Consider the following 9709-nt stretch of genomic DNA (forward strand, 5'->3'; position numbering starts at 1 on the left):
TTATCAATAAGCTAAGTGGAGAGATCGCCAAAGACGTTGCGGCCTTGCACCGCAAGAATGCGGATCTCCGCGCTGCTGTTGCTGGTGCGGCTAGCCGGCCTCTCCTCGCAGCGGCCCAGAGAAGTGGAATGGCACGGACGGGAAGTGTAGTGTGTTTCTAACAGCGCTCAATCTGGTGTTTGTTAATTACACCAAGTACTCCACCGATTGGCTACGCATTGCTCTTTTTGTCTTGTTGCTATCAGGGCAGGCAGCTGAGTGGGCTACGACAGTTCTCCGGTCAGATACGGACACCGCCCATTCATATAATGAGTTCACCTGCCAACTCAAGCTCACTTTTGAACACCCAGCGGGCGAGGTGGAGGCCGACACCAAGCTCTATCACCTGTGGCAGGGAGGATCATCCGTGAGCCATTACACACGGAATTACGAAGGGCTGGCATCAAGTATTAAAGACGAACTTGCTGGGCGAGAGCTTCCTGCCACCCTGGAGGGTTTGATTCAGCTAGCCCTCTGCATTGATCAGCGCCTTTTCTCCCGTCTGAAGCCTGCCCCAAGAACCCTGCCGCCTGCTTCCACCTACTACTGCATTGCACCTCAACCACCGACCACGTTCACCACTGCTACCACTGGTTCTGTCGGATCTGCACCTCCTGCCGTGGTTGACACCGGAGCCGGGGAACCCATGCAATTAGGTCGTGCCTCCTTGACCGCTGCAGAATGGGAGTTGCGATTTAAAGAGGGACCTCTGCACCTAATGCGGGTCGGCTATGCACCATTAAGCGATTTGTCCTCTCCGGCCGGGAAACGCGCAGGCCCGGTGAGAGATGGGAGTCACTCACCGGGTCACCTTCTCCTATCACTCTCATCATCGACAAACATCAAGAACAGATCAGTTTTCACGTCGCTACCATCTCCTCTCCTCCCATCATACTTGGACATCCGTGTCTTCTTCAACATGATTCCACCATCTTCTGGACACAAAAACGAATTTTACAGTGGGGTGCGACCTGCACCGAACTATGCCTAGGGGCGTTGGCTGGGACGTGCTCTAGGGAGTCCGAGGCCCCCGACATCGACACCAACGCCATCCCAGAGGCATATCGAGACCTGGCAGAGGTATTCTGCAAACGACGAGCTACCCACCTTCCTCCACATCGCCCATATGACCTCACCATACATCTCCAACCCAGCACGGTACCACCCCGTGGCCACCTCTACTCATTGACATCTACAGAGACACAGCCGATGGAGGAGTACGTAACCAACGCCCTCCGCCAAGGTACCATCAGGCCCTCCTCCTCACCTGTCGCCGCGGGGTTCTTCTTCGTAAAAAAGAACAAAGTTGGACCTGGCGCCTACAACTTTTTAAAAAAAATATAATTTCCATCTCTCAAACCGCCCGGGATCCAAAAACACTAAAGCTGATGCTCTCTCTCGGCAACTCGAGCTGGATTCCCCCTGGGCGGACGCCACGACTGTTCTTCCTTCTTCTTCAAAATCATCGCACCACTTCAACTGGACATGGAAACGAGGGTCCGCCAGGTGCAGACTACAGAGACCAAACCGGCATGTGTACCGCCTGAACGATTCTACGTACCCGAAACCATGAGATCCGAGGTTCTCCCCCACTCCTCCCCCCTTTCAGGACACCCAGGCACAAGACGCTCTGTTTAGTTTCTCCAGCAAGACTTCTGGTGGCCATCTATGGCTAGGGACGTCAAAGAGTTCGTTCAGGCGTGTCCAGTGTGCACCAGGGCCAAAGACACTAACCAACCTACGCCGGCAGACCTTCAACCCCTTCCGGTTCCCCGTTGACCCTGGACACACATTGCCGTCGACCATCATGACAATCATCTATCGGTTCTCTAAGGCCGCGCATCTGGTGGCCCTTGCCGGACTCCTGTCAGCCAAACGTACAGCTGAGCTGATATTAGAGCACGTAGTCCATCTGCATGGGTTCCCTAAGGACATCATCTCGGACAGAGGGCCCCAGTTTACTGCCAAATTCTGGAAGGCCTTCTGCCGTCTGATCGACTCCACCTGCAGTCTATCGTCGGGATTCCATTCACAGACTAACGGTTAGACGGAGCACACAAACCAACAACTGGAGCACTATCTGAGATGTTTTATCGCCAACCGTCAGCACTCCTGGGCTCGCTACCTCATCTGGGCTGAACTTTTACCTTTTTGAACTTTTTGAACTTTTGCCTTCGGCGCTCCGGATCCATCCCGTTTTTCACATCTCTCAACCAAAACCCTTCACTACCTCTCCCATGGTTCCACCCACCCCCCTGCTTCTCCTCCCCGCATCATCGATGGTGGTCCCGCCTACACTGTGTGTCAGATTCTCGATTCGCGACCTCGGGGCAAAGGCACCTAGTACCTGGTCGATTGGGAAGGCTACGGTCCCAAGGAACGGTCTTGGATTTCGGCCCGGTTCATTCTCGACCCCGAACTAATCCAAGACTACCGTCGTAGGGTATCCTTCACCCCAGGTCTGTCAGAAGCCAGTCCTGGACAGGGGGGTACTGGCATGCACACTAAATACACGACCGGCACTAGGACCCGGAAGTAATGCGGTCACAAACCAGGAAATATAAGTGGAGTAAACAAACCATGGCTTAGGGCTCGGTCATTGAGTTGGCCCATGTCGGTTCAGGCTGTTCGTCTACCAATTTATGAGTACTCACCTTCTTGGGTTTTGCTTTCTGATTTGAGTGTGTTATAGGGCGCGGGTTAAATTTGTGTTTTTCCCTTGCTCCTTTTTTGTGAGAGTCCTTAGACAAACTTGTGTGGTTATCCTGCTTACTCGCTTGCTTCCGCGTTTGGGTTTACCAATCACACTACAAAGGGCTAACTGCTAAAGCTAAGTCTTCTGGTCACTTCAGGTTAGTTCACTGACAGTTGGGACTATGACAGGGAAGGGAAGAGAGTTGGTTGATGCAGAGAAGGAAGGTGGATATACTGTGTGTCCAGGAGATTAGGTGGAAAGGTAGCAAGGCTAGAAGCTTAGGAGCAGGGTTCTAATTGTTTTACCATTGTGTGGATAGGAAAAGAAATGGAGTAGGAGTTATCCTGAAGCAGGAGTTTGTAAGGAATGTTCTAGAGGTGAAGTGAGTATCAGATAGGGTGATGAGTCTGAAGATGGAAATTGAAGGGATAATGTTTAATGTTGTGGTTATGCCACACAGGTAGAATGTGAGTTAAAAGAGAAGGAGAAATTCTGGTGTGAGTTAGATGAAGTGTTGCAGAGCATTTCCAGAGGTAAGAGAGTGGTGATTGGTGCAGACTTCAATGGACATGTTGGGTAAGGGAACAGAGGTGATGAAAATGTGATGGTCAGGTTTGGTCTTCAGGACAGGAATGTAGAAGGACAGATGGTGGGGTACTTTGCAAAAAGGATGGATATGGCAGTAGTAAATACTTTCTTCCAGAATAGGCAGGAACATAGGGTCACATATAAGAGTGGAGGCAGAAGCACTCAGATGGACTACATCTTGTGTCGACATTGTTGGTAGGGAAGAGTGTAGCCAGACAACACATAATGGTGGTGTGTAAAATAACCCTGGTGGTGAGGAAGGTGAAAAGGACAAAGGCAGAGCAGAGGACAAAGTGGTGAAAGCTGAAAAAGGAAGAATGTTGTGTAGTCTTTAGGGAGGAGTTAAGACAGGCTATGGGTGGTCAGGAGGTGCTTTCAGTTGACTGGACAACTACAGCCAATGCACTCAGGAAGACAGGTAGAAGGGTACTTGGTGTATTGTCACGTAAGGTAGAAAGAGGCTAGCTAAGAAGAAGTGCGACTCTAAAAGGAATGAAGAGAGTAGACAGGAGACAAATGGATCTGTACTGGTTGGCAAGGAAGAGAGATAGAGATGGGAAAGATGTGCAGCAGGTTAGAGTGATTAAAGATAGAGATGGAAATGTACTGACAGATGCCAGGAGGGTGATGGGAAGATGGAAGGAGTAACATGAGGAGTTGATGAATGAGGAAAACGAAAGAGAACAACGAGTAGAAGAGGTCACTGTTGTGTAACAGGAAGAAGCAAATATTAGTAAAAGTGAAGTGATAAGGGCGTTAAAAAGGATGAAAAGTGGAAAGGCTGTTGGTCCTGATGACATACAGTGGTGTGAAAAACTATTTGCCCCCTTCCTGATTTCTTATTCTTTTGCATGTTTGTCACACAAAATGTTTCTGATCATTAAACACATTCAACTATTAGTCAAAGATAACACAAGTAAACACAAAATGCTGTTTTTAAATGATGGTTTTTATTATTTAGGGAGAAAAAAAAAAAAAGACCTACATGGCCCTGTGTAAAAAAGTAATTGCCCCCTGAACCTAATAACTGGTTGGGCCACCCTTAGCAGTAATAACTGCAATCAAGCGTTTGCAATAACTTGCAACGAGTCTTTTACAGCGCTCTGGAGGAATTTTGGCCAACTCATCTTTGCAGAATTGTTTTAATTCAGCTTTATTTGAGGGTTTTCTAGCATAAACCGCCTTTTTAAGGTCATGCCACAACATCTCAATAGGATTCAGGTCAGGACTTTGACTAGGCCACTCCAAAGTCTACATTTTGTTTTTCTTCAGCCATTCAAAGGTGGATTTGCTGGTGTGTTTTGGGTCATTGTCCTGCTGCAGCACCCAAGATCGCTTCAGCTTGAGTTGACGAACAGATGGCCGGACATTCTCCTTCAGGATTTTTTGGTAGACAGTAGAATTCATGGTTCCATCTATCACAGCAAGCCTTCCAGGTCCAGAAGCAGCAAAACAACCCCAGACCATTGCACTACCACCACCATATTTTACTGTTGGTATGATGTTCTTTTTCTGAAATGCTGTGTTACTTTTACGCCAGATGTAACGGGACACACACCTTCTAAAAAGTTAAATTTTTGTGTCGTCAGTCCACAAGGTATTTTCCCAAAAGTCTTGGCAATCATTGAGATGTTTTTTAGCAAAATTTACACGAGCCTTAATGTTCTTTTTGCCTAAAAGTGGTTTGCGCCTTGGAAATCTGCCATGCAGGCCATTTTTGCCCAGTCTCCTTCTTATGGTGGAGTCGTGAACACTGACCTTAATTGAGGCAAGTGAGGCCTACAGTTGTTTAGATGTTGTCCTGGGGTCTTTTGGGCCTCTCAGATGAGTTGTCTCTGCGCTCTTGGGGTAATTTTGGTCGGCCGGCCACTTTTGGGGAAGGTCCACCACTGTTCCATGTTTTTGCCATTTGTGGATAATGGCTCTCACTGTGGTTCGCTGGAGTCCCAAAGCTTTAGAAATGGCTTTATAAACTTTACCAGACTGATAGATCTCAACTACTTTTGTTCTTATTTGTTCCTGAATTTCTTTGGATCTTGGCATGATGTCTAGCTTTTGAGGTGCTTTTGGTCTACTTCTTTGTGTCAGGTAGCTCCTATTTAAGTGATTTCGTGATTGAAACAGGTGTGGCAGTAATCAGGCCTGGGGGTGACTACAGAAATTGAACTCAGGTGTGATAAACCACAGTTAAGTAATTTTTTAACAAGGGGAGGCAATCACTTTTTTTACACAGGGCCATGTAGGTTTGGATTTTTTTTCCCTAAATAATAAAAACCATCATTTAAAAACTGCATTTTGTGTTCAATTATGTTATCTTTGACTAATAGTTAACGTTTTTTGATAAGCAGAACCATTTAAGTGTGACAAACATGCAAAAGAATAAGAAATCAGGAAGGGGGCAAATAGTTTTTCACACCACTGTACCTATAGAGGTATGGAAGTGCTTAGGAAAGGTGGCAGTAAAGGTTCTGACTAGTTTGTTTAACAAGATCTTGGAGAGTGAAATGATTCCAGAGAAATGGAGAAGAAGTGTATTGGTGCTGATTTTTAAGAATAAGGGAGATGTGCAAAGCTGTGGCAATTACAGAGGTAAAAAGCTAATGAGCCATACAATGAAGCTGTGGGAAAGAGTAGTGGAAGCTAGTTTAAGGGCAGAGGTGAGGATTTGTTAGCAGCAATATGGTTTTATGCCTAGAAAGAGTACATCAAATGCAGTATTTGCTTTGAGGATGTTGGTGGAAAAGCACAGAGAAGGTAATAAAGAGTTGCATTGTGTCTTTGTAGATTTAGAGAAAGCATACAACAGGGTGCCGAGAGAGGAGCTATGGTGTTGTATGAGGAAGTCTGGAGTGGCAGAGAAGTATGTTAGAGTGGTGCAGGGCATGTATGAGCGCGCTAAGACAGTGGTAAAATGTGCTGTAGGTGTGACAAAAGAGTTCAAGGTGAAGGTGGGTCTGCATCAAGGATCAGCTCTAAGCCCCTTTTTGTTTGCTCTGGTAATGGACAGGATGACATATGAGGTAAGACAGGAGTCTCCATGGACTATGATGTTTGCAGATGACATTGTGCTTTGTAGCGAGAGCAGGGAACAGGTGGAGGAAAATTTGGAGAGATGGAGGTATGCTCTAAAAAGCAGAGGAATGAAGGTTAGCCGCAGCAAGACGGAATACATGTGTGTGAATGAGAGGGACCTAAGAGGATCGGTGAGGCTACAGGGAGCAGAGATAAAGAAGGTGCAGCATTTTAAGTAGTTAGGGTCAACAGTCCAGAGCAACGGAGAGTGTTCAAAGGAGGTAAAGAGGCGGGTACAGGCAGGTTGGAATGGGTGGAGAAAAGTATCAGGTATGTTGTGCGATAAAAGAGTATCAGCGAGAATGAAAGGAAAGGTGTTCAGGACAGTGGTGAGACCAGCAATGCTCTATGGCTTAGAGACAGTGGCACTGAAGAAAAGACAGGTGGCAGAGTTAGAGGTAGCAGAGCTAAAGATGTTGAGGTTCTCTTTGGGAGTGACAAGGATGGATAGCGTCAAGAATGAGTTTATCATAGGGACAACCCATGTTAGATGTTTTGGAGATAAAGTTAGAGAGGCCAGATTGAGGTGGTTTGGACATGTTCAGAGGAGAGATTGTGAATATATCGGTAGAAGGATGCTAAGGTTGGAACTGCCAGGCAGGAGGTCTAAAGGAAGACTAAAGAGAAGATTTATGGATGCAGTGAGGGAGGACATGAAGTTAGTTAGTGTGAGAGAGAAGGATGCAGAGGAATGGGGTAAGATAGACGCAGATGATTCGCTGTGGCGACCCCTGAAAGGGAACAGTTAAAAGACAAAAAAGAATCAGATAAGAGCCATTTCACGAGTGGTGATAATAGATGGTGTCATGGCGTCTCCCCCTCTGCAGGTGTGCGAAGGAGCGGGGCCACGGAATTGGACTGGTGAACTATGGCAGCTAATGATCCCGGGATTCCTTCCGCGCTATAAAACCAGCCTGTGCCCGCATGCCAGCAGCACACTGCCCACCAGACCTGCATGTGCACATCATCCCTTTACCTATCTTTCCTTTTTCCTCCTTTAACCCTTTCCTTCCCCGTTTTTCTTAATAAATTACCCTTTTTCCCGTAAGACCTCACCTCGCGTCCGTGTAGTTTGGAGCCACCCGTGCACTAAGGATCGAACCCGTTACTAAAGTAACAGCACTAAGACATTTATCCATATATACGTATTCCTTTGCATATCTGTGTTTACAATGACTAATTATACTAACTGTCAGTAGCAGCATGGGTGAAAGTAGCTTGTTACTATAAAACTTTCATTAAATACTGTCCAGCCAGTTGTGCTTGTTGCTGTGACATACTCTGGCATGTTACTGCCTATAACTTAACTTGTCCTAAACATTTTGATTTCACATGGTCATTTTAGCACTTAGGCCTGGGGCTCTCAGTTTGGATAAGTTACATCCCCATTACCTCGGACTGCTGTGGATATGTCTATTTACCTATGATTTATCTCACAGTGGTAATTCACAATACTGCTCTACAGTACTGTATATTAGTACCATGGTTTTGGATTATATGGGACAAACTGGTTCGAAACTTAAAGAATGAACATACATTGATCTGTTCATTTATCTTTGATTCAGTTTTGGTAGTCTACTTTTTAGGAGTAAGCCATGCTGTGTCAGCCTTTTGTTTCTGCTTCTTGAGGATTTTGGTGGCATGTACACTCTTAACCCGGATTTTGTCTAAACTAAAAAATGTAAGCAGTCATTACGTATTCTTTATTGTTTTTTTAAAAAAAGTTGTCACTGCTAAAAAGTATTAGTTGTTTGCACTATTTAGACAAATAATTGACTACACTGATCAAGTTAAGAAGACATCACTCAGTATGTTAAGTTTTTGAAAAGGGGGAGGGGCTTTTTGAAGCAGGTCGCTTGAGCAGAGAGCTGCAGCTGCCTCAAGAGAAGGGTTGACGAGCCAACGGTTTATTTTTGAAAACAACGTGAATCGGTGAGTTTATAAAGAGTATTATCTGCAGATATCTTTCTGAAAAAAAAAGTGCTAACCCAAAATATGGACCGATGTTGAACTCTAAAAAGATGACGAAGTGTTAATGTGCAGATAGACGCTTTTTTCCCCTGTCGGTTTAAATATAACGTTAACTTTTAATTCAGCCATTTTTGTCATTTCATATATTGTAACATTATCCGGAGTGTTTTTGTATGCTCACAGTTTAGCTGCAACGTGTTTATTTCGTTAACTTTGTTATTTTTTTCTTCTGGTTCGCACTCATGCATGTAACGTTAAGAGTCCATGCATGTAACTTACATGTGCTTTCCATGTGGTTAATGCTAGCGTGTATATTTTTTGCTACTTTAAGTTTTGCATTAGTGATTTTTTATATAGCTGTTAACTTATCGAAAATTGGAATAATGTTGTGTTATTTTTACTAACCCTTTTAATGAAGAGTTGAAAAAGCAGTCATAACCAATTCATACATTAGTTTGCATGTGTCAGACTATTTGTTTAACATAATTAATAGCTATTTAATGACTAATGTCTTGAATGTGTTCTGTTAGGACTCTGCTGATGATCATGTGTTCCAAGACCTTGACCTTGGAATCCTTCTTGTTGAGCTCCATCCTCTCTGCATCTCAATCCAGCCTCATTTAAGATTGTCATCGAGGGAGAAGTTGTGATGGAAAGCATTAAAGACTTGCCAAAGGCTATCTAGTTTTAATGCATGTTCAGTCATTCAGAGGGATATGGCATATTGTTGAATACTATGTGTTCATGTTACTATAAGCAATTTGTACAGTTGTTGACTAGCAAACAAGAATTGCATGTCAAAAAATGTTACTTGTCTTTTGTATGACAAGTTCATACATGGATGAATACACTGTACTGCCTGTTTTTATAAGCAATAAAAACATTAGAATGTGGTAAGTTTATTTCTTTAACTAGTATTTCTTAATTATAAGGCATTATGTAATATGACATCAATACTTAGAATTAATATTCAATAAGATTTTTTAATATAAATTGTACACCAAAAAAAATAGTGTGAACTAATAGTTTTTAGTAAAGACTACTAATGCAAACCTGATTTGTCTACTGCACCTACTAACATTTTAATGTTTATAAAGCTTAACCCGTTTAGTTTTAGATTTGTAAAAACTAATCTTGATTAGTGCAACGGGTTTCCACGCAAATTTCTAGTAAAGTCAACTAATTCGGGTTAAGAGTGTAGGTACATTACTATTGTTTCTGTGTCTTCCACATACTCTGTCTATACACAAAAACTATTGTGTTGATTGGCTCTGTTGAGTGATGTGTATAGCCATGGCCACCTCTAGGGAAAGATCTCAAATTAGTAAAATAAATAAAAATGTT

The 9709-nt window shown here is 44.1% G+C and overlaps 1 long non-coding RNA gene across 1 annotated transcript; it reads left to right on the forward strand.

The window, feature by feature from the left end:
• The first annotated feature begins 8045 nt into the window (after positions 1-8045).
• LOC128506888 (uncharacterized) lies at positions 8046-9258 on the forward strand. Its single transcript, XR_008355758.1, has 2 exons — positions 8046-8326; positions 8896-9258. It is a non-coding gene; the product is annotated as an uncharacterized LOC128506888 (long non-coding RNA).
• Positions 9259-9709: the final 451 nt, after the last annotated feature.

This window comes from Clarias gariepinus, chromosome 18, assembly GCF_024256425.1.
Source record: "Clarias gariepinus isolate MV-2021 ecotype Netherlands chromosome 18, CGAR_prim_01v2, whole genome shotgun sequence".
NCBI classification, from domain to species: Eukaryota; Metazoa; Chordata; class Actinopteri; order Siluriformes; family Clariidae; genus Clarias; species Clarias gariepinus.